The 25,982-nt window shown below is 47.4% G+C and overlaps 1 pseudogene; it reads right to left on the bottom strand.

Moving 5' to 3' along the window:
* Window positions 1-207: 207 nt before the first annotated feature.
* On the bottom strand, window positions 208-722 carry LOC123860502 (V-type proton ATPase subunit G 1-like; annotated as a pseudogene).
* Window positions 723-25,982: the final 25,260 nt, after the last annotated feature.

The following is a 25,982-nucleotide window of genomic DNA, read 5'->3' as shown; positions in this document are numbered from 1 at the left end:
TTTTTTCACTACATCTAAGAAAGAAAAAGTACTGATACATATGTGGCTTGAGCTAAAAGGCATAGGAAAACAGACAACGTATACACATTAAATTTCTAAGAAATATGAGGTAAAAGGAGAAAATCTTTGGATAAGCTCTACGTTTGTACGTTTGTACAAAGAAGCTAATTTGCTATTCTCTAAGAAGTGAAGGGACCTACTACATAATATACAGAAATAACGTAATGCCTTTTCACAAGGATGTAACTACTCAAGATTTGCTGAAGCTTCGTATTCCATGAAGGCATCTAACATGCCAATCTGCACGCAGAGCTGCTCCTTCCTCCCCTATCCATTTATGCGGTAGTTTTCATGGATTTTTGGCCGGATGTCACAGACAAAGGCCAGCAGGTTATCCAGAACTTCATCCCGGTTCTGCTGGAAGTAGGCCTGGAGGATGGTCATCTTCTCCTAGGTCTTCTTCTCCACTTCGGTGCTGCAGCTGCCATGGGATCCCAGAGCCGCAGCTTCCTTGGCCTTGAACTCCTTCTCTCTTTGCAGGCGGTATTGTTCAATTTCAGCCTGAGCTTCTTCTTTGGCCTGCTTCAGCCTCCGGTTCTTTCGCTTGAGGGCCTCCGACACCTTCTCGGCGGCCCGCTTCTCGGCCTGCAGCAGCTGCTGGATGCCCTGCAACTGGCTGGCCATGGCGGCGGCGACTCTGAGGCCACATCAGTCTCTTGATCATCCTTGTTTTTGTGGCCTTTCCAGGTGCGTTTCACCCTATTTGCCCTCTGCTTCTTCATCTCCTTCCTTTGGATTCCATAACAGTTTACTTCTTTGGTTTTCCTCTTGTCTTTTTTGTCCCACTTTCCCCACTAGTACCTCACCAGCGTCGGTATCTCTCAGAGTTTAATTCTCTACAGAATAAAAACTTAGTGGTACTTAGGATACAGGCTTAGCTGCTGTAACAAAAAGCCACTCTCCCTCCAGACTAAGCCCCAACAGCAGCCCCAACATGAGAGAAGTGGGTTTCCCCCTCACTTGTTAGCCTGGAGCCGCCGAGGCCGTCCAGGATTGGCAGAACATCCAGGAGCCAGGGTTCTTTCTGTCTTGCTCTTCTACCATTCCTAGGAGGGGTATCCATGTTCCCTTCCTTCCTTCCTTCCTTCCTTCCTTCCTTCCTTCCTTCCTTCCTTCCTTCCTTCCTTCCTCCCTCCCTCCCTTCTTTCCAAGATTTTATTTATTTATTTGAGAGAGGGAGAGACAGAGAAAGAAAGCATGAGCCAGGGCAGGGGGAGAAGCAGACTCCCCGCGGAGCAGGGACCCCGATGCGGGACTCGATCCCAGGACCCTGGGATCATGACCTGAGCCGAAGGCAGATGCTTCACCGATAGAGCCACCCAGGCGCCCCCGGGTATCCATGTTTCCATGTTCAGAGTTGCCTCCCAGTGTCCCAGCCTGCTGACATGGGGAAAGAGAATGGCAGAAAGGAAACTGTTTCCTTTTTAAAAGGAATGACCTAGGAGCTGCACATGTCACCACTCCCACTCACTTCCTGCTGGCCAGAACCTGGTCACGAGGCCACAGCAAGCTGTGGGGGAAACTGGGAATCAGCATATCGAGCTGGGTGGCCAGGTGCCCAGCTGAAACTAGGGACAGTGGATCCTGGCAACAGTGAGCAGTCTCTGCCAGCCTCCCTGTCTTCTTTTCCTCTCTTCTCTCCCTGGGCACCTCACCCCATCTGGCAGGAGTTATGTTCTCCACACAGTGACCCCCAAGGCTCTGGCCTGACTGCATCCCACACCCAGATCAACCTGCGGGCTCTCCCTGCCAACTTCCCTCTGCCTTCCCTGTCCTCTTGAGGAGCCACCCGCACTCCTGGTCCCTTAGGCCCCAAATCTGGTATCATCTTCAACTCCCTTCCCTGTGCCTTGGTGCCTTGTGTCCCCACATTACTGTAACCCCCAGATAAGGGCTCCTGTCCATTTCCTGTTTCTTTCTTCCCACTCCCTGAGCTGCTATACGAGCCTCCCACTGAGCCTCTCCACCTCCAGGCTCTCCCCTGCCAGCCTGGCCTTACCCACAGCCATCCAAGAAGCATTTGTAAAGTGTGACTCAGACCACATTACTCCCTGTTCAAATTCTTCCTTGACTCCGGCCACCTATGGCTGAAAGTTGGAACTCCTTGACAGGCAGTTACAATTTACCCTTCCAGGATTTTCTCCTGGACTCCCAGAGTCATAAACTATGGGTGGAAGAACATCTCACCATTCGCCAGTGGGCCCAGAACCCTCCTGTTTCTGGCTCAGGCTGTTTCTTCTGTGGCTTTCTCCCCGCCCCCCAATTCCCCATGTGCCTGGCAAATCCCCCCCATCCTCCAAGGTCCGGCGGGGTCGGGGGACGGGGGGGATGCTGCCTCCTCCTGTGTCCTAGCCTTGAGTCCCGGCTCCCACCCCACCCCCATCCCTGACACCCATACTTCTCTGCGTTTGTAGCCCTTTGCTTATAAACTCTTGTTTGGCCCTTGACCCCACCTGCCTCGATGCGCCCAGATGACTTGTCCCTGAGGGATAGCCGTGAGCTCTGTCCCTGGGCACACTCCCTGCCCTACATGCAGGATGGGTGGTGTCCGATCCTTCTTCCTGCTGCGAATCTAGCTCTCTGACCACTTTCTTACTAAAGTGCAAAACTTCCTGAGGGGAAGAGGCCCCGTGGAGCGAGCTGGGCGTAGGTCGTCCCTGAGGTTCAGGTCCCTGAGGTTCAGGTCGCTGTGGTTTTGCACTTCTGGCGGCCCGTCAGCGTGACCTAAGAATCAGCTGCGGGGCTCTCTCCTGCTGGCTCCCGCCAGCACAGTGGTCTGCCTTCCAGAGCTGTGCAGACTGTGGGCTAAATGCTTTCTGTAACCCGATCCAGAGTTAAAAATAACCCAAAGGTCTGACCCACTAAGAGCCTCCTTGGATCTTCCAGGTAGGGTAAGCTTTTGTTGGCAGCTCAGGTCCATGCTTTAACTCCCCTCCCCCCCCCAATGCCAGCTCCCAGCCCTGCCAACTTCACCTCACTTTCCCCTAAACTGTCGGGGCCTTTCCTCTCCCAGTAGAGAGCCTCTCTTGGCCCAGGTCTGGAGAAGGCCTCTGGCTTTCTCCCTCCCTCTGGGGCTGGTGGAGTGCCGTAGGTCCGGCCCCTCCCTTGGCTTGCCGGGCCTGGGCTGGAACTGCTGAGCTCACAACGAGCTGCTTCTGCTAGCAGAAGTGGGCAAAGACCCCGGGCCCCGTGAGTTCTCTTGGCAGAGGGCCCCTTCCCACCCCTCAGCCCCGGCCAGCCTGCCAGACACCTTCAGCCAGTAGCCACAACAGGGTGAGCTGAGGACAACCACGTCACCCTCCTGTCAACCAGGAGGGACACTATCATCTCTGTTCCCCCAGCCTTCTTTCCACCCAAAGTCAAGGCCATGTGGAAAGTTCCAACTAGTATTTCTTTTTTTTTTTTTTAAGATTTTATTTATTTGACAGAGAGAGACACAGCGAGAGAGGGAACACAAGCAGGGGGAGTGGGAGAGGGAGAAGCAGGCTCTCTGCCAAGCAAGGAGCCCGATGTGGGGCTCGATCCCAGGACCCTGGGACCACGACCTGAGCTGAAGGCAGACGCTTAATGACTGAGCCACCCAGGTGTCCCTCCAACTATTATTTCTTTGGGAGGCTGCCATTTGGGGGTAGCAGCCATGTGGAAACTGGCACTTCCGTGTGGAAACTTCTCTTCCTGCCCAGGGCAACGACCTCACCTTCGGCTAGAGGAAAGCTTCAAGCCTTTCCCATTTGGAACTTGTCTCCAGGGAGCAGATGAAACCTGTAGTTCTGACTGAGACCAGGACAGCCAAGGGGAGGCCTGGCAGTGATCCAGACCCAGGTTCTAGGTGTTCCTGAAGCCCAATAATACATCTGCCCTTCCTGTGGTCAGTGAGTTAATACAGTCCACTTTTAGCCATTTGAACTGGATTTTTGCTAAATGCAACAAAAAAGGACCTGATAAATGTATCTCCTAATTGGTCTTCCTGCCTTCAGGCTTGCCAGCCTCCACTCCATCCTCTGACCAGCTTCCAGATGGATTTTTCTATACTGCTGGTCTAGACACACGTCTTCAGGCCCAGAACTCTTCAATGATTCCCAGCCATTGAGGAGAACATCCAAATTCTTTAGCATGGCATTCCTTAGACTCTGGTGTCTGAGCCAACATTTCCGACCTCATCTCCTGCCTTTCCCGTTTCTTCAACTTACAGAAGCCCTCTCCCTGGTGCTAGACCCATGCTACACAGGCTCACAGCTCCAGGGCTTGCTTAGACTTTTCCTTCTGCAGGAGGGCCTTCCTCATCCAATGGACTCCCACTTGTCTTTTAGATTCCATCTCCGATGATAATAAGGATGACTCTCAGTACTCAAACCAAAACCTGTTGTTGTCTCCTTAGCTTCAATTTCAAAGCACTTTATTCATTCACCATTCAACAAATATTGGTGAAGCAACTCTGATGTGCCAGGCACTGGACCAAGAGCTGATGAACTCAAATGACACAGTCTTTGCTCTCATGGAACCTGGAGTCTAGGTGGGGCTGGATGGGAGGCAGGTAGTGACTCTAGACAAATTAGGGTGCTTCTGGCTCCAAGTAACAGAATAATTCATTCAAAGTGGTTTGAGCAATGAGAGCTATATTATATAGCATAGGAAGTCAGGAGGTAAGCAAATTGAGAGTTGGTGAATTTAGTGGTTCAGTGATGTCTGGGACTGGGGATATAAGGTAGAATAAGGGACCTACCTTATAGGACTGCTGTAGGATTAAATGAGTTTCTACATTTAAAGCAATAGAACAGTTCCAGATACATAATTAATGAGCATTAGTTCAATGAGCTCAAAGATGTAGGAACAACCCATTAATGAATAAGTGGATAAGCAAATTGTGGTCTATTCATACAATGAAATATTATTGAACCATAAAATGGAATGAAGTACTAATATGTGCTACAATGGTGATAAATCTCAAAAATATAGCGCTAAGTGAAAAAAGCCAGGCACAGAAGGTCATATAGTGTATGATTCTATTTATATGAAATATTCAGAATAAGTAAATTCATAGAGACAGAATACAGATTGGTGGTTGCCAGGGGCTCGGGAAAGGGGAGAGCGGGGAGTGACTGCTTAAGGTAAGAGATTTTCTTTTGGGGTGATAAAAATGTTTTTGACCTACATAGAGGATATGATTGCACAACATTGTGGGTGTACTAAATGCCACTGGATTGTTCACTTTAAAATGGTTAATTTAATGTCATGTGAATTGCACCTCAGTAAAGAAAATATATCCACACTGTTCACTGAGGTTGTTGTTCACTGAGAGGTTGTTCACTGAGACATGGTTTGGGGAAAAGCAAAACACTGGATACAATTTAATATCCACCAATATTAAATAAATTAGGGTCAATCCATACCATGGTATATCATATAGCCATTAAAAAGAATGAGCTAGAACTGTATGTACTAACTTGGAAAGATCTCAAAAACATACAGTTATATGAAAAAAACAAGTCATAGAGCATTCATTATAGCGTGATTCTATTTATTAATCATAAAATGATAAATGTGTATGTGTGTTAGTTTATAAATGTATTCAAAGGGGCCTGGAAACCCAACTGTTGAGAATGGTTACTTCAGGGGTGACATAGGAGGTGAAAGGAAACTTGTATTTATTACTTTGTCTAAGTATTATTGGAACATCCACCCAGGAAAAAAAAATTAAAGTAAAAATGAGAAATCACTTTATCTATACCAGATTGGCGAAACTGGAAAAAAGTGTAAGGCCTATGGATGGTGGGCTGTGGGGAGAGGGCGTTCTCATTCAGTGCTTCTGGAAATGGGAAGAGCTACAGCTTCTTTGGGGACTAGTCTGGTGGCATCTATTAAAATAAAAATACATAATACATTTTGATCCAGTGATCTCCTTTTTATTTTTATTTTTTTAATTAACAGCTCTCTTGCTAAAATTCACGTGCCATACATTTCACCCCTATAAGGTATACAATCCTATGGGTTTTTGTATATGCAGAGTTGTGCAACTGTTACCACAACCAATTTTAGAACATTTTCATCACTCCAGAGGAACCCAACCCTGCCCTGCATCCATTAGCAATCACTCCCAATTCTCCTCTCCTTCCACCCACCCCTAGGCAACCACCAACAACCTATTTCTGTCTCTTTGGATTTGCCTACCCTGAATATTTCATACAAATGGGATTGTTTGGGACCTGGGTGGCTCAGTTGGTGAAGCGTCTGCCTTTGGCTCAGGTCATGATCTCAGGGTCCTGGGATCGAGTCCTGTATTGGGCTCCCTGCTCAGGGGGAGTCTGCTTCTCCCTTTGCCCGTCACCCTGCTTGTGCTCTCTCTTGTTCTCTCTCTCTCAAATAAATCAATAAAATCTTTTAAAAAATAAGTGGGATTATTTATAATCTGCTTCTCTCACATAGTATCATATGTTCAAGGTTCATCCATGTTGCAATAATCTTATTCTTGTGAGTCCATTCCATAGCAATAAAAGCACCCATGCCTCAGGACATATGTTCAAGAATGTTTCTGGCAGAAATTTTCACAACAGTAAGAAAAAAGAGAGAAAAAAAAGGAAGAGAAAGAAAAAAACCAGAAGCGCCACGGCTGCTCATTACCTGGAAAGGGAATGGAATATCACACAACTCCTGAAGAACGCATGAGCACCATGCCAGTTACACTGAAGGGAATTCCTTGAGCAAGAAAAAGGGAAGATACAGAAGAATGCAAAAAATATTTGAATCCAAGTTTTGATCTACAAACTCATTTTAAAGACACTCCTCTGTATTGAGGCCTTATACCAGAATCTGAGAAGACCTGAACTGGCTTCAAAGATGGCACAGAGGAAGCCCTTGAGTCTGGCTCCGTCCTACTCACAAGCTCCATGGAGTCTAAAAAGTATATGAGAACAGCACACAGAGTAGATCTGAGAGAGGGCGGTTCGAGGGATGGCCAGAGGAGGAGGCCACCCTAAATAGAGGCTTCCTGGGCTTTTGCCTTCCACTGCCCCATCCCCCGAAAAGGCCCTGCCAGCATCTGGTTACATCACACATCACTCAGCACATATCACTGGTGCTCTGCAAACCTTGCTGGCCAGGCCCACCATCCAGGGCCTGAGAGCTGACCCTTGCTGGCTCGTCCACACTGAGTGACTCCCCTTCGTGGTGCCTGAGTCTCAGGTCCTCATGTGGCTTCCTGTTATGTGTGTCTGCATTTGCAGGATCCAGGACTTTACAATTCATGGCCATGGAGGAGCTTTCTGTGAGCAGACCTGGCTACAGCTTCACACGGTATGTGTGTAGATGGGGAATGAGAGGGACAGACACATAGTCATAATCAGGGGTTACAGGGGTGAGTAGGTGGGGGTAGGGACCATGTAGTGAAGGGGGGACCAGAAGACCAGAGAGGGAAGCGGGGGGGAGCCAATAATAAAAGCAAAAGGAAAACAAAGAGGAACCACATGCAAGTGCATTTATGCATCTGGAGAAAATTTTGCATACGTTAAGGCATATATAAAGAAATTAAATTTAAAAATTAAAAAGACAAAGAGAATATACATGCTACTTGGGTGATTTTAAAAGAATCAAAACAAAAAAATGCCAGCTGCCTGACTGCAAGAAGGACTTAATTCTTCCCTCCCTTCTTCCAGATCTTACCCCAGGGAAGGGTTTTGCGCGGAGGACTGTGAGCTTATAAGCTGTAGTTTGGCTTCAGGTGTTCCCTTAACATAGCTTCCTAGAACACATTAGCTGCTTGCCTACAAAATTTTACCATGAATAATTGAAATTAAACATTCCCAGTCAAAATAAATCAACACTGAATGATACAGGGCCCTTATTTTTCCTGTTTCTCACATCATTCCTAATCCACCGAAAGGAGTAATTTAAATTAAATTGAATTTCCCTGTCTTATTGCTGACAATCTGCCAGGTTCCACTAAATTGACTGTTAGATGAAAGCCACAAATGAACTACAGTGAAATCTCGAGTCAGAGACCTGAGGAAGGACTGCTCTAAGACTTCTTGATTAATTGACACAAGCCTTGGAGGTGACAAACTCTAGGCTTGAACGAGTGGCTCAAGAACCATCCATGAGTGGATAACCTCACTGAGAACCCTGGATCTTTCTAACATTCTTCTCTGGTATTCTCACATGTTGACTTTCCATCCTGGACTTGTTACCTCATTGTGGTGCGTGAAATGGCAGCCTCACAAAAGAGATGTCCACCCAGAACCTGTGAGTGTGACCCCATTTGGATCAAGAGTCAAGAGTCTTTGCAGATATAATTAATCTCAAGATTTGATCATCCTGAATTAGGATGGACCCTAAATCCAATGACAAGTGTCCTTAGAAGAGAACAGGAGGAGGCACTGTGAAGAGAGAGGAAGAGATCAGAGCGATGTGTCCATGAGGAGCTTCAGAGATTGCTGGCCGAGGCTAAGACAGAGGCACAGAATGGATTCTCACTCAGAGGTTCTGGAAGAAACCAACCCTGCTGACATCTTGACTTCAGATTTCTGGCCTCCAAAGTGATGAGAAAATAAATTTCTGTTGTTTTAGGTCACTGAGTTTGTGGTAATTTGCTATAGCACCTCTAGAAAACAAATACACTTACGGTCTAAATATGGCTACTGCCTCACCAAATATCACATCCTCACACCCTTGTATTCAAAGTAGAAAGAAAGAGAGTGACGGCCAGAAAGAACTTTATTTTTTTATTAGCACTTTACTCCTCTTATTTCTTACAAAGAAATAAGAAAATTTGGGAAAATGAATATTTGGCAAAAAGGAGTAACAGGAGTATGAAAATGTGGGGGAGGACAGTGGAGAGTGGGGAGGGCATTTTTAGGTGTCAGCAATGGCTACTGTCATTTAATGAGTGGGGACCAGCTATCCTAAAAGTCTTGTCATGTGCGGTCTGTTGAGGTCACACACTAGAGATCAGTTATGAGTTATCCCTGCAGGCTAGAACCTGGTTGCCCTGTTAACTAACAATGACTGCCGCACATGGGAATGACTCACTGTGATTCAATGGTAGAATGTTCTACAAGGCCATGGCACAGAAACCGACTGGGATGGTAGCAGGTATTCTTGGTGTTTGTTGGTGTGTGGCCAGATTCATTCATTCATTCACCCATCCATTCACTGATTCAGTGAACACAACTCAAATTGACTTAAGTGGAAAAAAAAAAGGTTCAATTATTAGTACCTATAACCAAAGTCCAGAGGAAAATTTGGGGAATCTGCAGGGGCTCCAGTGATGTCCTTCGGACTTGGTCTCTCTCTATGTCCCTTGGCTCTGCTTTCTCTGTGTTGATTTCATTTAAACAGGCTCCTCCCACTCAGGTGAAAGAGCCACCAGCTATTCCAGGCTCACATTCCAGTCGATCTGGAGCCGCCCCCCCTCCGCCCTGAAACAGAGATTCTTTTTACAAGTGTTTCAGTAAACTTCCCTACGCTAAGTCTAATTGGGCCATCTGGAGCAAGTGCTCATTCCTGCACCACCTCTGCACCTGGGGGTAGGTTATACCGCCACTTGGGGCTTGCACTGCATGGTGGCCCATGGAGCAGAGGGGAGAGGGCATTGGAAGTGAGGTTGTGGATTCAGCCACTCCAACCACATGCACTCAGAGTGGGGAATACGTGGTTTCCTAAGGAAAATCCAACACTTTTTAAAAAATTTAAATGAATTCAGAGCAAGCAAATGTGACAAATCCCCACGACACTCCCAATTTGTGAAATGAATGCCATTGGATACAAGCATGAGATAGCTGTGGTTCAGGGCAAATTCACCATTACTCTTGATGGGAGGAGGGCAATTTAGCGTATATTTAGAGTATAGGAAGGGCCTTCTAAAGAGGCAAGGGTTCAGTAGCATCACCTAGATATATAGTAATAATTGACTCCCACAAAGGGAAAGGGGAACTGAGGATGCTATAGGAAACCATACTGGCAAAATTACATTCAATTAGGATTTGTAATACTTAACAATCTGTAAGGTGTAATGTTGGACATTAATCAGACTGTCTGGTTTGATGTTTAGAGGGAATTCCCAACATCAGAAACATCAAAATGAGGTCCAAAGTCCCCTTCTATTTAACTACTACATTTGGTCCTACAAACTACATACTTCATTTGTGGAAAATGATGAGAGGTGTGAATGTTTGGGAAGATTTTCGAGGTGATGCTTACATAAGGAGATTAACCTATTGCTAAATGTGCATTAATCTTACCAGATGAAGAGGAGGAAGAAGAAGAAAAAGAAGTCCTATAAAGTTGGTAGTAGCCACATGGACCCGTGGGCATGTCACCAAGCAACAGCTTTAACTAGCACTGTTATTCATGGCTTCAGAGTAAAAGCCAATGGCTGAAATGATTTGGTCCCATCAATGGAAACGATCTTCTCTGTACTGCTCTATATTATGTGAACATCTCACACCAGGATCCCAAACTTTGGCCTTTGTACACAACCAGAGCATGACAAACATCCCTGCACTCTGTTAAACCTGCTCCAGGCACGAGCAAAGAAGGCTCTTGTTCACAATGACATGACTTGGATTCATTCTGGGGTTGGATCCCCAGCAAAATTCTGTCTTGTCTTTAAAGATGAGCCACGTAAAACAGGTTAAGGAATATGGAGCACTCCGGCCTGGTCTCCCAGAGCGGTGTGGTGGTGCGAGCCCTGGGTTAGATCTGTGTTCTTTGGAGGGCAAGGTTCAGAACTCCAAGTTCTCTGCCTCTAGCTGCCTCCTCAGACATGCAACTCAGTGCCACGCAACTGCGTTTAGTTACTGCTTATTTGGACAGTGAAAAATCAAGTGCATCTCTGACATTCTTTCTCCTTCTGTGGTACCTGAAAATCAGGGACGTGGAATCTGCCTGGAAATGCTCAAAGTCTTCCAGGTGTCAAAGTCACATTTGAGCCGGCTGGGCAGCCAGGTGTTTGGAGAGCTGTGATAAGGCAAAGCACTTCACGGTGTTCTACACTCTCATGCTCTCATATGTTTTTCTGCTTTTTGCTGCATATTGATTACTGAAAAGAGATTTAGAATGAGCATGAACATGTCTTAGAAAACGTCAGGGATGAAAGTTATGTATGAATATATTCTTCTGCTTGAATGTCAAAATGACAATTACAATAACGAACATATCCTATTCTAGACCCTCTGCTAAGCACTTTATATGTAATATCTCATTTAATCTTCCTAATATCTCAGTGAGGTATTGTGAGGGACTACCTACCTAGTAGTCCCATTTTACAGATACAGAGAATGAGGCTAAAGAGGTCAAATAACTTGCCTAAGGCCACACAGTAAGTGACACTACTGGGGTTTAAACCCAGGAAGAAAATTCTAAACCTCACCATGTGTGGGACCATACATGGTATATTAGTTTTCATTCATAATACGTTCCTTTCCAATAAAATCAGGATGCCTTCCATAATGGTTACTTCCAATAGATACAGGAAATCCCTAATTTCCACATACTTCGGGTTCCAGGAACTTGGAAGATTGGGAACAGTGAGGGATCAAGCCAAAGAGAGCTCCTCAGCTAGCCCAGTGGGCACAGGAGTGTGCCCACAACATCCAGGAGAAGCTCTGACAGGACGAGCTCATCCTGGGTTTCTGGCACTAAGAAGCATCCCAGGCAGAGCAACAGGGGGTGAAAAGGTGACGGGAGCATTAGCTCTCTCCACGCCTAGTCAGCAGGGGGCTGTCAGACACCCTTTCCTATCTAGACCAGGGTCAGAAGTTCTCCTTCTAAAAATAGCTGGGCCAGGCCAGCTCTGCAAGTCAATGCTGCATCAGAGGTTTATTAAAGCTCACGAAACAACTCTGGGGTGGCCAAAGCCCTCGCTGGGGGCGGTCAGCAAGGAGTCCAGAAAGGGTGCCCGTGTTTCTTTAAAACTTATTCAAATAAGTGCCCTCCCTGCCCACCACATAACTAGTTGGGTTCAAAGTTTGGTCCTTCCTGTGACACGGGAGGTGTGGGTAGAAGAACAGGGGAGGATCGTTGTCCTTCACCGATCTTTCCGGAGGGAGTGGGCGGGCGGAGCCACAAGGTGATTGATAGATGGGCCTCAGGACTCCAAGAAGGCCCTGCATCCAGTCTGACACGGGGGACCAGGACGCTCTGAGACAGAATGGCGACTCTTTCCTTCCTAACAATAGAAACTCTGCGTCTTTGATGATGACTGATTGTTCTAGTTGTTAAAGAAAAAAATTACAGTGCTAGGAAAAAAATGAGTAAATTTTCCTGCAACGATTTAAGCTCCTGTCTTTTTTTTTTCTGCTTTCTGTGAATGGGGGTTCTAGCGGGTCATCCATGTCTCCAGGCTAACAGGAAGTACCTGTTCATTCTCCACTCCTCCATCATAATCCCTGATTCTCCAAGGCCTGACATCCAACTGAACTGTGCAGGTAGAAACCTCCCACTGTGCTCTGACGAAAAGCAGGCTTGGGCTGGCCATAGGAGAAGGGTGCTGCCCAAGCTGCCCACCTTACCGGGTTTACTTTTTCTTGGGGGGGGGGGGCGGGGGGGAGGTAAGATATACATAACGAAGTTCACCATTTTAACCACTTTTGAGTGTACAATTCATTGACATTACATACATTCCCACTGTTGTGCATCTGTCACCACCAGCCATCTCCAGAACTTTGTTTTCCTGAACTGAAAACAGTTCCCATTAAACAATAGTTCTCTGATCTCCCTGTCCCCACCCATCCACCCCCCACCCCCACCCCCACCCCCGCCCTTGGGAACCTCTGTGTTACCTTCTGTATCTAGGAATTTAGCTACTCTAGGTGCCTCAGGTAAGTGGAATCATGCAGTACTTATTCTTTTGTGACTAGCTTATTTCATTTAGCATAATGGATTCAAGGTGTATCCGTGGTAGCACGTGTCAGAATTTCCTCTCGTTTTAAGGCTTCTATTCCGTTGTATGAATAGACCAGTTTTTAGATACCCGTTGATCCATGCACAGACATTTGGGTTGTTTCTACCTTTTGGCTATTGTGAATAATACCACGAGGAACATGGACGTACAAATACCTATTTGAGGTCTGCTTTAAATTCTTTTGGGTTTATACCCAGAAGTGGATCAGGTTTACTTTTTAAAATTACATGTTATTGACTCAGACGGCTCGTGATGCGTGCTTATCCTTGGACCTCGCACTTCCACTCCGGAACAAGAGATAAAGCCAGTGTCTAAATAGCAGCCTCACACAGCAAAGCCTGGCACAGAGCATCTGTGATATTGTAATTTGGGCGAGAAACCTAATATTTGGTCCTCTGTCCTGGAACTAGCTCCTAAAACCTTTTTAATTTCCCAAGTGATATGAGCTAAGGAGGCCTCTCTTCTTCCTAGTTCCTGAAGTGGCTCCAGAGCCATCAGGGTGAAATGGGCATCTTTTGTCATTTTGTTATTCATAACAAGCCCCTTTCAACCACAACTTATGTTCAGGAGGTGACTTTTGTAAAGCCCTTAGTAACGTAAGGATGGGACTGGTTGCCAGGGGCACCAACCTTGATTAGAGGGTTGGAACTTTCAGTCCCACCTCTGGGAGGAGAGGGGGGCTGAAGGTTGAATCAGTCACCAATGGTCAATGTCTTAATCAATCATCCTATGGAATGAAGCCTCCACAAAACCCCAAAAGGACAGGATGCCTGAACATCAGAGGTGCTGGGAGAGTGGCCGCTCAGGGAGCATGGGAGCTCTGTGCCCCTTCTCACATACCTCAGCCCATACATCTCCTCTGTCTGGCTGTTCCTGAGTTACATCCTTTAATAACTAGTGGTGTAGTAAGTGAACCTTTTCTGAGTTCTGTGAGCCAGTCTAGCCAATTAATCAAACGTGAGGAGGGGGTCATGGAACCCTGGGACTTACAGCCAGTGGGTCAGAAGCACAAGGGACAATCTGGACTCCTGACAAGTGTCTGACCTGAGGGGCAAGGCAGACTTGTGGACTAAGCCCTTAACCCGAGGGACCTGATGCTATTTCCAGGTAGATAGCATCAGAATCGAGTTTAATTGCAGGACTCCCAGTGGTGGTTGGTTATGGCGGTGGTTATGGATTGCTTGATGTGCGTCAGAAGAGAAGGATGCTGCAGTAGAGCATGGAGAGTAGAGGAGACACAAGAGTGGTCCTTCAGAACCTAAGCGGGATCAATAAAGTACGCTGAGGAAAGCAGAGGGGTCAAGACTTTGTGACCAGACTGTGAGCACTGAAGGGCAGGGACTTTCATTTCCCTTGGGCACCCAGCATCTCATCCAGCCCTGAGCACAGTGGGACATCGCAGGAGTTCATTGATTGAATGCATGATTGAGGAAATGGAATGACATTTTATGGGAACTTTTATCAAGGACATGGCACTTAAGACCCTGAAGAACCTGTGGGAGGAGTTGGGGACCATTGCAAGGCTTAGGTGTGGGAGGAAGACATCCTCAGGGAAACAGACCGCCTAAGCAAAGGTGTGGAGGCAGAAAGCACAGGGTGCAGGCAGGAAGGAGGGGGCCAGCTTGTTAGAGCTGTGATTTAGATAATCCCTAAGAGATAAGCTTTGGAAGGAAGAGGCTGGAGGTGGGGAAACAGGGGTGTGGTAGGGACTACTGGTTGTTCCTCAGTGAACGCTCCCTTCTGTAGTTCAGCTGGACATGGGGCCCCTCCTGTGGGCCCCTGATGTGAATTGTGTACTCCCCAAATTCCTACGTTGAAGTCCTAACTCCCAGTCCCTCAGAAACTGACTGAGATAGGACCTTTAAAGAGGTGATTGAATTAAAATGAGGCCCTTAGGTTAGGCTCTAGTCCAGCCTGACTGGCGTTGTTATAAGAAGAGGAAATTTGGACACAGAGGGGTTTTAGTGATATGCACAGAGGAAAGACCATGTGAAGACACAGCAAGAACGTGGGCCATCCACAAGCCCAGGACAGAGGCCTCGGGAGAAACCAAACATGGTGACCCCTCGATCTTGGACTTCCAGCCTCCAGAAGCGGGAGAAAATAACTTTCCATGGTTTAGGCTCCCCCCCAGTCTGTAGGACTTTGTTATGACAGCCCTTGCAAACTAATACCAAATCCCCGTGGTCAGCAGGCGGCTGAGGGCAAGCATGTGTAACTTTCAGATCGTGCACTTTCCTCTCTCCTCATGGGCTGCGGATTGGTGCTGAGCCATGTTCGTGCAGGGAAGGCAGCCCCTGGGAGGAGGACAGCGGGATGGGGGAGCCCAGGCCTCTGACACTGTCCCGCCCCACAGCAACCCCGGAGTGCCGACCAGAACCATTCTGTGAGGAAACTAAACCCCAGTCCCTTGTCACAGCAGCCCAGCCTGTGCCCTAGGTAACACAGTAGGCAGGCTACTCGAGCACTAGCTGGTAACTGGGACCTGAAGAGTGAGGCCACTGGGACAGACAGAGGGAAGACGGAAGAGAGGGTGCAATGGGCAGGGTCCCGACTGAGAGCATGAAGTTGTCCCACAGGACCCAGAGCAAGCCAGTGCATTAGCCGAAAGAGGGGAGGGCGCCCTGTTTCTCAGGCCACGGTTCTCACCTTCCTTCTATGTCTCCTTGGTTTTCTCCCTCTGTTCCCTCTAAAGTTTCCCCTCCTCCAACCCCTGCTCAACCCTCCCAATATTCTTTGTCGCTCCTCATTTTCTCCTGTAGTCTTCTGGCAAGAGACCCCACAGAACAGAGGGGACCAGCAGTGCCCAGGGCCCTGCCATCCCAGGGGTATGCTGTGGGACAGGGCAGACAACCAAGAATCGGAGGACACTTTCTCAGTTACAAGGCTCCTCAAGAAGCTCAAGTTCATTCAGTGAAGAAATAAATATTGAACACTTGCTCCTCATACCCCATGGTAGGTCCTTTGGGGTGATAGATGATGGGGTGGTATACTAAGGTATAAATAAGAGGACTTCGACATTTCTTAAATGACTATAATATGCTAGATGCTTTATAAAAATATGCCTTCTCATTTAAATCTCATAACAATCCCACATTTTCAAGATGAAATGGGTAATTTCAATTTTTGAATAATTTATTGATCATTCATAAGTTGCTCTTAACAACAATCCTATATTTTTCTATATAGATGAAGACCAGAGTTCACAGCGGTGAAGTATTTCCTCAAGCAAAATAATAAAAGTAGACCCAAATTAAAGAGCTAGCTTTGCTGCTTAGTAGCTGTGTGACCTTGACAATTGTTATCCTCTCTCTGACTCAATTTCCTGGTCCATACTAAATGTTAATAACAGGAGAACTTAACTGTGTAAGAGTGGTGAGGGAATGAAAAGAGAAATGGCATGTAAAGTGCCTAGTTCAGAACCTGGCATTACACTAGTCAATAAATGTCACTTTGGGAAAAAAAAAACCCAAAAGCTTAGCTCAATGACAGAACTAAATGGGCTACTACCTTAAGGATGAGAGAAAACCATATCCCTTAAAGTGGCTACATTTTACTATAGAAGCAAACTGGTGGACTCTCTAACATGAGAGATGATGGTGATGAGGATGAGGATGGTAATGAAGGTGAGGATGGTGATGGTGATGAGGATGGTGATGGTGTTGAGGATGAGGATGGTAATGAGGGTGAGGATGGTGATGAGGATGAGGATGGTAATGAGGATGGTGATGGTGTTGAGGATGAGGATGGTAATGAGGGTGAGGTTGGTGATGAGGATGGTGATGGTGATCATAATAGGATGAAGATGGTGATGAGGATAAGGATGGTAATGAAGGTGAGGATGGTTATAAGGATGGTGATGGTGATGAGGATGAGGATGGTGATGAGGATGGTAGGCATTTATTTGTTACTTCTCTGTGTCAGGCACTGCACTAAACACTTTACACAAATTATCTCATTTAATCCACTTATAAGCTGGTCCTCATGTCCTCATTTTACCAGTCAGGAAGCTGAGTTTTTCAGAAATTAGGAAGCTTGTGATGTAGTAATTGGTGGAGCCTGAGGGGAGCCCAGGCATAGAACCACTCTGGTTTGTTTTCCATCCTTTCCAAATCACTGCAGTTAACAGTGGTGCTATTTTTCCAATGATACAGCAAACCATCTAAACATTTCTAGAATATGGAAACTTTACTTTTTGTTTTTTCATTCTTTTCTAGAAACTTTTGAGAGACTGCCTCCCTCCCTTTATTAAGTATTAGAAAAACTCTTAAAAATAATTGGAATTGAGATCCTTGGAGACCCGTGCCTAGACACCGCAAAAATCTTATACAAATGTATTCTGGACATAAAACTCAAGACCCTAATCTGTTTTCCTCAAGACTAAATTTTTCTTTTCTTTTCTTTTCTCTTCTCTTCTTTTTTCTTTTTTTAAAGATTTATTTAGGGGCACCTGTTTGGCTCAGCTGGTTAAGCATCTGCCTTGGGCTCAGATCATGATCTCAGGTCCTGGGATCAAGCCCACATCAGGTTTCCTGCTCAGCCAGGAGTCTGCTTCTCCCTCTCCCTCTGCCCCTCGCAGACGCTCTTGCTCATGCACATGTGCGCGCTCTCTCTCTCCTCTCAAATAAATAAATAATTTTAAAAAAAGATGTATCCTCTCAAGCAAATAAACAAAATTCTTTTAAAATGATTTATTTACTTATTTTTGAGAGAGAAAGAGTAAGTGCGCTCAAGTAGGGGGAGGGGCAAAGGGAGGGGGACAGAAACAGACTCCCCACTGATCACAGAGCCGACTTGGGGCTCCATCTCACGGACCTGAGATTATGACCTGAGCCGAAATCAAGAGTCTGATGCTTAACCGACTGAGCCACCCAGGCGCCCCAGACTAAAATTTTTCTTAAACCTGGTTATTTTCCTTTTAAAGAAGTGTTCTAGGTTTAATAATAAAAATTTGTAAACTTGTGGGAGGGGGTGGGTGGTGGTCAGGGAATAGAGTCTTCACTGTGTGCATGTAATAGTCCTCCTAATCCAGATTCTGTATTAAAATGGATTTGAGGGTGGGTTGGGTTAATTACAGTAGTTTTCTGAGTCCGAATCCAGACATGTTGTATAAGATTCTAGAATGCATGAGAAGTAGAAAGTTACCCAGCCTCACAGTTTGCCAGAAAACCAGAATGGAAAATAATCAAGGGGCAAGGTATCCAGAAAATAACCTGAAAAAGCACCAGCCGGGCTGGCTGCAGACAATTACAAAGCCCAGGGGAATCCAGGCCAAGTGAGCCTCCAGCCAGGCAAAACATCTCACTACACAGGGTGCTGAAAATGCGAGGAAGGAGGAGGCTGGCTGGCAAGGGAGCTTGCCTGGTGGAAGGTGGGTAACCGAATCCAGAAAAAGTGCTTCTCCAGCTTCCAACAATCAGCCTTGTTCACCAAGGCGTACCCTCTCCTTCCCCCTCCAAAGCTGACCCTATGTGTGGTCCCCACGGAACGGGCAACATTCTCAAGGCTGCATCTCACCTCGTTCCTCCCCAAAGTTTTGGGCTAGAGCAGTGTTTCTCCAAGCCTGGTGGGAAGACCCCCACCTCTCTCCCCCACCACTACCCCCAGCATAATCACAAGAGATGCTTCGTCCCCCTTCCAGCCCTGCTGAATCAGAATCTTGGGGCTGGGGCTCAGGCATCAGCCTTTTTAACAAGCTCTCTAGGGGTTTAGATCCAAGCCCAAGAGTAAGAACCATTAAACTGTAAGCAATTTGAAACAGGAATGGCGGCGTGTTATCTGCTGTGGTTTTCTTGGAGCCTGGCACAGGTAAGTGATCGGCAATTATTTAGCGGAGGGATGAATGAATACTGGGAGCTATTTCCCCATCATTTGGGGTGGGAGTTAGCTCGAAGAAGAAGGGTCTCCTGGGGGGCTCAGGCTTGCCTAGGCCAAGGCCAGGCCTCCTGGACTCTCACACAGGGCCTGGCGTCTCCGGCCCTTTTGCCTTCTTTTGCCCTGCCCTGTGGCTTAGCCACATCTGAGCAGGCCCAGCCCTGGCCCAGGGCCTAGCGGAGGCCACCCTGCAGTCAGACGCTTCTCTCTCCAACAAACTGCCAGATCAACCACGTTGGGCTTTCAGCACTGGAGTTTGACAGAACAGGAACTAACCTCAGATTTGCAGACAGCCGCACCACCTTGAGCCAGGAGGGTGGCACTGGGGTCAGCCTGAAGAGAGGCCACAGGAACTCTTGGTGGTTTAACCCCATCAAACCACACAGAGCTGCCATCCAGCCTTCCCAGGAGCGAGGTTTGCCCTTCCTGGGCCAGCTCTACTTGGTTAAGGCAATACAGCGGCTCCCCCAGCCTGCCCCTCCCCCGCCAACACTGAGTTCTGGACTTTTTACGTTGATGAAATGATCTGATGTGGTCACACTGCCTCATTTTGCAGAGAGCGGTTAGCTTTCAACGCACTTTCATTTCTGTTATCTCTAGGATCTCATTTTGTCCCCCAAGAAGTACACCGGTATCTGACAGGACAAGGAGGTGGATCGAGCGCTTGAGGTCCCAGACCCGCTGAGAGGACTAAGGTCTGTGCTTAGGGCAGCCAGCGGACCTGGCGAGGCAGCTGGCCACATGCTTCTCAACCCTCACTGGGGGTGTGTTTGCCCATCTCCAGACCCTCCCCAGAGCATGAAGTGGGTTCAGGGCCCCTAGGAATCTGCATTTTAATACGCCTCTCCAACTGAAGTGAACACAGCAAGAGGCATTTTAACACACTTCTGGAGATCTCACTGGTTTATGTGGTTTGACAAAAGTGAATGATTTTATTGGTGAGAATTTGGAAGCCCTTTGAAAGAAAAATGGTCACTGAAACCCTCAAGCCCTTGGCTTACGCTACACTGGAGGCCCCTTCGGAGGAATTAACCTGCTAAAAGAAGATAAATATACCCTAAAGCCCTTAGTACTCTTGGGTACTTTGGCAATGCTCAACAAGTAAGTGTTGGTTTCTTTCTTCCTTCTCTTCAATGCCAGTAACCTTTGGCTGTATGTTCTTAGGCTAATTTTGAATTTTGTCCTATTTTTGCTTTTAGCTGTTTTTTGGTTTTTTTGGTTTTTTTAAAATCACCTTCAGTTGTCACATTTTTTCTCCCGTCTTTCAAACTCCTGAAAGCTTGACCTTTTCTTTCACACACCAAAGTCTCCCTAGTTGAAAAATGTCTTGGGGCTCACATCGGAGCAATCAATTTATTTCCACCTGTGTCCCACTTGGACATTGACACCCTTCCCACGGCCAAACCTCGGGCCCAGAACTGGCCCTGACACCCACCCCCGCAAAGGCCACCCGTGGTATTTATTTAAAGATTTATTTATTTATTTATTTGAGAGAGAGTGAGTGAGAGTAAGCACAAGCGGGGTGAGAGGCAGAGGGAGAAGCAGGCTCCCCACTGAGCAGGGAGCCTGATGCGGGGCTCGATCCCAGGACTCCGGGACCATGACCTGAGCCGAAGGCAGACGCTTAAACGACTGAGCCACCCAGGCATCCCCCCGGAGTCCTTCTATTAACATTCTACTGTATATAGTTCCATTTTTATGTCTGTCGGGTTTTAAAAAATATATTTGGGATCACGCCATTTTATAACTCAATTTTTTTTTACTTGTATATCATGCTATGTTCCTCAGGTCATTACATCTTCTTCTAAAGCATGATTTTTTTTTAAAAGATTTTATTTATTTGACAAAGAGCGACACAGTGAGAGAGGGAACACAAGCAGGAGGAGTGAGAGAGGGAGAAGCAGGCTTCCCACCAAGCAGGGAGCCCGATGTGGGGCTTGATCCCAGAACCCTGGGATCATGACCTGAGCCAAAGGCAGACGCTTAATGACTGAGCCACCCAGGCTCCCCTAAAGCATGATTTTTAAAAGACTCCCATAGAATGGAATTATTTGGTGTACCATAATGTACTCACTAGTCCTTAGGGGACGCTGTAATGGATATTCATCATTTTTGTGGATCACTTAGTACACTTTGTATCTGAACCCTTTTCCTATGTCTAGATACTCTCCACCCAGTGAGACAGAACCTGCCTCCCACAAGGGAAGCTGGAAAGAATACTTTTCCAGGCTACCTTGCTTTGAGAATGTGGTCACGTATCCTAGGCCACGCCAATGAAATGAATTTGCCCCAGAAACTAGAATATGAAGAAGCAGAAATTTCAGGCCTCTAGTCGGGTAAGGGTAGGGCAGGGGTGATGGCTCCATCAGGTTCCAGGAGGTTCCAGAACCCTGCCATTCAGCAGCTGTGGTGTTGACAGCATTAGTTTCAGTGTTTGTGCCCAGAGGTGTCTTCATTAGACATCCTGTGGCTTATTCTGAGTGTTATTTCTGACCTCCTCCATGCCTGATTCCCTGGTTCTCCGGGTGATAAATATATGCTTAGGTTGTTTCAACATTTGCCATTTTAAATAATGTTGGGGCTGACATCCCTGGACACAATTCTGTACATATCTATCCATTTCCAAAGGTTAAATTCCTAGAAGTGGAATTCCTGAATTCAAAGTATGAACACTTCCCAGGCTCTTGATAAATGTTGCTGAATTATGCTTCAGAAAACTAGGAATTTTTAATGTCCCATTTTTGCCGTTTCCTGGGTTTTTTTTTTTAGAGATGATATTTCTTTGTAATGTATATCATTTTCCCAGTTTTCATTCATTCATTCAACAAACACAAACACCAACTGTGTCAGGCACTGGACAAAGCCCTTAAAAATAAATATGTCATGGACGCCTGGGTGGCTCAGTTGGTTAAGCGACTGCCTTCGACTCAGGTCATGATCCTGGAGTCCCGGGATCGAGTCCCACGTCGGGCTCCCTGCTCAGCAGGGAATCTGCCTCTCTCTCTGACCTTCCTCCCTCTCATGCTCTCTATCTCATTCTCTCTCTCAAATAAATAAATAAAATCTTTAAAAAAAATAAATAAATATGTCCAGCTAAGTAGTATGAGGTAAAAAAAGACTACAGCAGAGGTGTTGGGGAATATCAAGTTTCAATCAATAGCACCCATCTTCCCAGCCTGATGTGAAACCAAATGAGAAATAGGACAAAAGAGTAAGGTGTTTCGGGTCAGAAATATCACCTTTGTTAAGTTGATATTGAAAAATCTGACTTATATCTGCAGGCAAATTGGCTTCCTAATTCTGAAGCCTCAACTCAGGCAGGCTTGCCCACTCAGCTGGAGGAACGGAACATAACTTGCATTCCTTATTAGAAACTAGCACCCGAGAAAAAAAAGAAGAGGAAGAGCGTGGGTTCCACCTTCCACAATCACCAACCTGATGTGTTTTGTCTCCTTCCAGGGAGCAAGTGGTAGACGGGGGTTGCCAGGGGCTCACGGTCCAAGGAAACCCTGTCCCATGGAAGGAAGCAACTGCAATGAGGAAGAAGTATTTCCCCCTGACAAGAGTTATGAACAAGAGGAGGGAGAGATTGTCTCGGAGGGTGGGGAAGAATTCGCAGTGGACCCAGGTGTTCTGGGACTAGGGCCTTGAAGGATTTCACCTGCAGGACAAGTGGTGCAACCAGCTCATTAGCTCCTACAAAGCACTGGCAACAGACCTCGAAACTTGCAAATCAAAGAGAAAATGTCTGGGCGCCTGGGTGGCTCAGATGGTTAAGCGTCTGCCTTCGGCTCAGGTCATGATCCCAGGGTCCTGGGATCGAGTCCCGCATCGGGCTCCCTGCTCCTTGGGAGCCTGCTTCTCTCTCTCTCTCTCTGTCTCTCATGAATAAACAAACAAAGAGAAAATGTCTGATGGCAGATCAGCCAGTGTTTGCCACAGACAAGGGGACTAGATAAGAGATGTTGTCAGTATGTCACTGGTTCTGCTTCAGGGAGAGTCCTTCCTCCCTCTGGAGGCCTGAGCTTTCTGGTCCTGGACCAGGACCCTCCCCCACGTGGCAGAAACTGGTAGCCGTTCCTCAAACCAGTTTCCTAGTCGTCCTGGGCACAGCTCGATTATAGTTTCCAGTGTCTCTCATAATTAGGTACATCCATGGGACTAATTTCTGGCCAATGGAAAGTGAGCACAAGAGGTGCAGCATATCCACGTATGCCCCGTAGTGCGATGCAGTGTCTCCCCAAAATTCATGTCTCCCCAGAACCTCAGATGTGACCAAAAGAAAGATTTTTCTATACCTACAGAATACTCCTGACCCCAAACAATTCTCCACTTCTCCGTGGACACCAACTGGGTGTCCTTTAAGTTAACTCAGTTCTGACACTAACTACCTGGAGTTAGCACAGACTCCACAGGTTAAAGGCTCAATCCCACAAGAAGGAGCCCACTTCAGATACCAATTCCAAGTCCTGGGTTGTCACCCACACTTCTGGCCAATCAGCTATAAATTGGGGGAATCCCACAATCCCCTCCTCAGGTTTGAGAATTTGTTGGAAATGCTCACAGAACTCAGGGAAACACTCACTTACACTTACTGGTTTATTATAAAGGATATAATAAAGGATACAAACAAACAGCTAGATGAAGAGTACAGAGGGCAAAGTCCAGGAGGGTCCTGACTGTAGGACCTTCTGCCCCCATGGAGTTGGAGTGCAGTATCCTCCCAGCACATGGAAACTCCACCAACCTGGAAACTCTCCAAACCCTGTAGCCGAGGGATTTTTATGGAGGCTCATCACATAGACATTAACTCATCTCCACGCTCTCTCCCCTCCCTAGCGGATGGGGGTGGGGCTAAAAGTTCCAAGCTTCTAATCATGGTGTGGTTTTTCTGGTCCACATCCTGAAGCTATCCATCCTGAAGCTATCCAGGAGTTCACCAAGAGTCACCTCATTAGAACAAAAGATGCTCCTGTCACGCAGGAAACTCCTAGAGATTTAGGAGCTCTCTCGGGAATTAAGGTCAAAGACCAAATATTAGAACAAAAGATGTTCTGACATCTTTATCACTCAGGAAATTATAAGGGTGTCAGGAGCTCTGTGTCAGGAACTAGGGTGGAGACCAAATATATATTTCTTTTTGTGTCCCAGTGACCTTATTTGGAAGACGGATCCATGAGATCATCCTGGATTACAGTGGACCTTAAAGCCAATGACAAGTGTCCATAGAAGACAGCAAAGGAGAAGTCACAGAGAGACACACGGGGAAGAAGGCCATGTGAACAGAGGCAGAGAGTGGAGTGAAGCACACACAAGCCAAGGAATGCCAAGGATTGCTGGTAGCCACCAGACGCTGGGAGAGAGGCTTGAAAAAACTTCTCCCTGAGAGCCTCCAGAAAGAATCAATTTGCTGGGGCGCCTGGGTGGCTCAGTTGGTTAAGCGACTGCCTTCGGCTCAGGTCATGATCCTGGAGTCCCGGGATCGAGTCCCACATCGGGCTCCCTGCTCGGCAGGGAGTCTGCTTCTCCCTCTGACCCTCCTCCCTCTCGTGCTCTCTGTCTCTCATTCTCTCTGTCTCAAATAAATAAATAAAATCTTTAAAAAAAAAAAAAAAAGAATCAATTTGCTGACACCTTGATTTTGGACTTCTGGTCTCCAGAACTGTGAGAGAATAAGCTTCTGTTGTTTTAAGACATGAGGCTGTGGTGATTCGTTACAGCAGCCCTAGGCACTAATCCAGGCCCTAAACCCTAAAGCCGTGCAGAGTCTTCCCTGCTCATCGCCCTCTGGCTGGCTGGCATGGAGACAAGCCCTCAGGGATCCAATGGGACGAGCCTGGGTTCCTGCCTCACTGTTCTGAGGGAGCAGGAACACCTGGGGGGCAGAAGCCCTGTTAGCTGTAGGAAACCTCCCTTCTGGATGGATCTGTTGCGGCGGCCAGAGCTATCTTAACTACCCCCTCCCCTGCCCTGTAAAGCAATAAATTGACCTTCTGGTTTGCACAGTGGTCTTGTGGAATTTATCATTCTAATCTGTCACTGAAAGACAGACCATCTATGAATACACTGAAAGTCCTGTTGTCAGAACTGGGAAGCTGAGAAGCAAACCCTATTCCTGGGGCCAGGGGCCTAGTCTACACTCAGCCACCAACTAGCAGACCCCCCCCCACCCCTCGCCATCAGTGTGGTCTCTCCCACCCCACCCAAACCTCCCGCTTGCTCCTGGACGGGGCAGGAGTGAGTGGTGGCCGGGCTGGGCAGGACGTGTGAGCCAGGGCGAGTCCCCATCTCTGCCTCTCCTGGGTGGAGACAGTGTGCCGCTGAGAGGCATCCTCCGTCCCCTGCCGGTGGAAACACGGTGCCTGCGGTGGTGAAAGAGCAGCAGGAGGGCCAGGAGGGCAGGGAGTAAGGGCAGGCTCTTTCTGAGAAAAGCAGGAGAGGAAGAATGTAGCCAAGGAAGGTGGGCAAGGAGCTGGAGTATGCGGAGCTGCAGGCCAGGCACCTCCGCCTGGGCCCCGTCCACCTCCAGGCTTGTCACGGGGTACAGCATGAATGGCTTTCTAGGGGGGGCTGGCCATGTAAACCTGATCTGTGGAGGTGTGACCGGGCCTCCGCGCCCCCCAGCTCTGAGCTCCCTGATGGCAGGAATATGCTCTGCTGGACACTCTGTCCCCCGGCTCCTGTAGATCATGGAGCAGTAGCAATGGACAGCTCTGGAACAGGAGACCAAAGTCAGACTGCGAAATCCCCCAGATGCTGAGGGAAGTTTGAACCCCACTCTGTGGACAATGGGGTGACTCTCAGTTGTGGTTTGTAAGATCTGTATTTTAGAACCTCGACCTGGGAGCCGTGCCTGCAGAGTAAGACCATAGTGAACATTTGTGTAGCTGAATGAAAGCAAAATGCAGTATTACTGCTCGTCACGTAATGTATTTCAGTGTCTCTCTCACACACACACACACACACACACACACACGCTCGCACGCGCCCCACCAGATGCTGAAGGCAAGACCCTACGTGCATGGCTAGTTGCTAGTGGGCCCCCCAGAGAGCAGGCTGGATGCGAAGTTCTGCGGCCCGAGTGAGCCATGAAGACAGGTCACTGAGGGTAAGGATCGGAAATGCCGGTCCGATGTCGGCTAAAAGGCTACGT

Source organism: Mirounga angustirostris, unplaced genomic scaffold, assembly GCF_029215605.1.
Source record: "Mirounga angustirostris isolate CCGP_5_RB_7025 unplaced genomic scaffold, mMirAng1.0.hap1 SCAF_4, whole genome shotgun sequence".
NCBI lineage: Eukaryota > Metazoa > Chordata > Mammalia > Carnivora > Phocidae > Mirounga > Mirounga angustirostris.
This window is presented reverse-complemented; position numbering and strand designations above follow the sequence as displayed.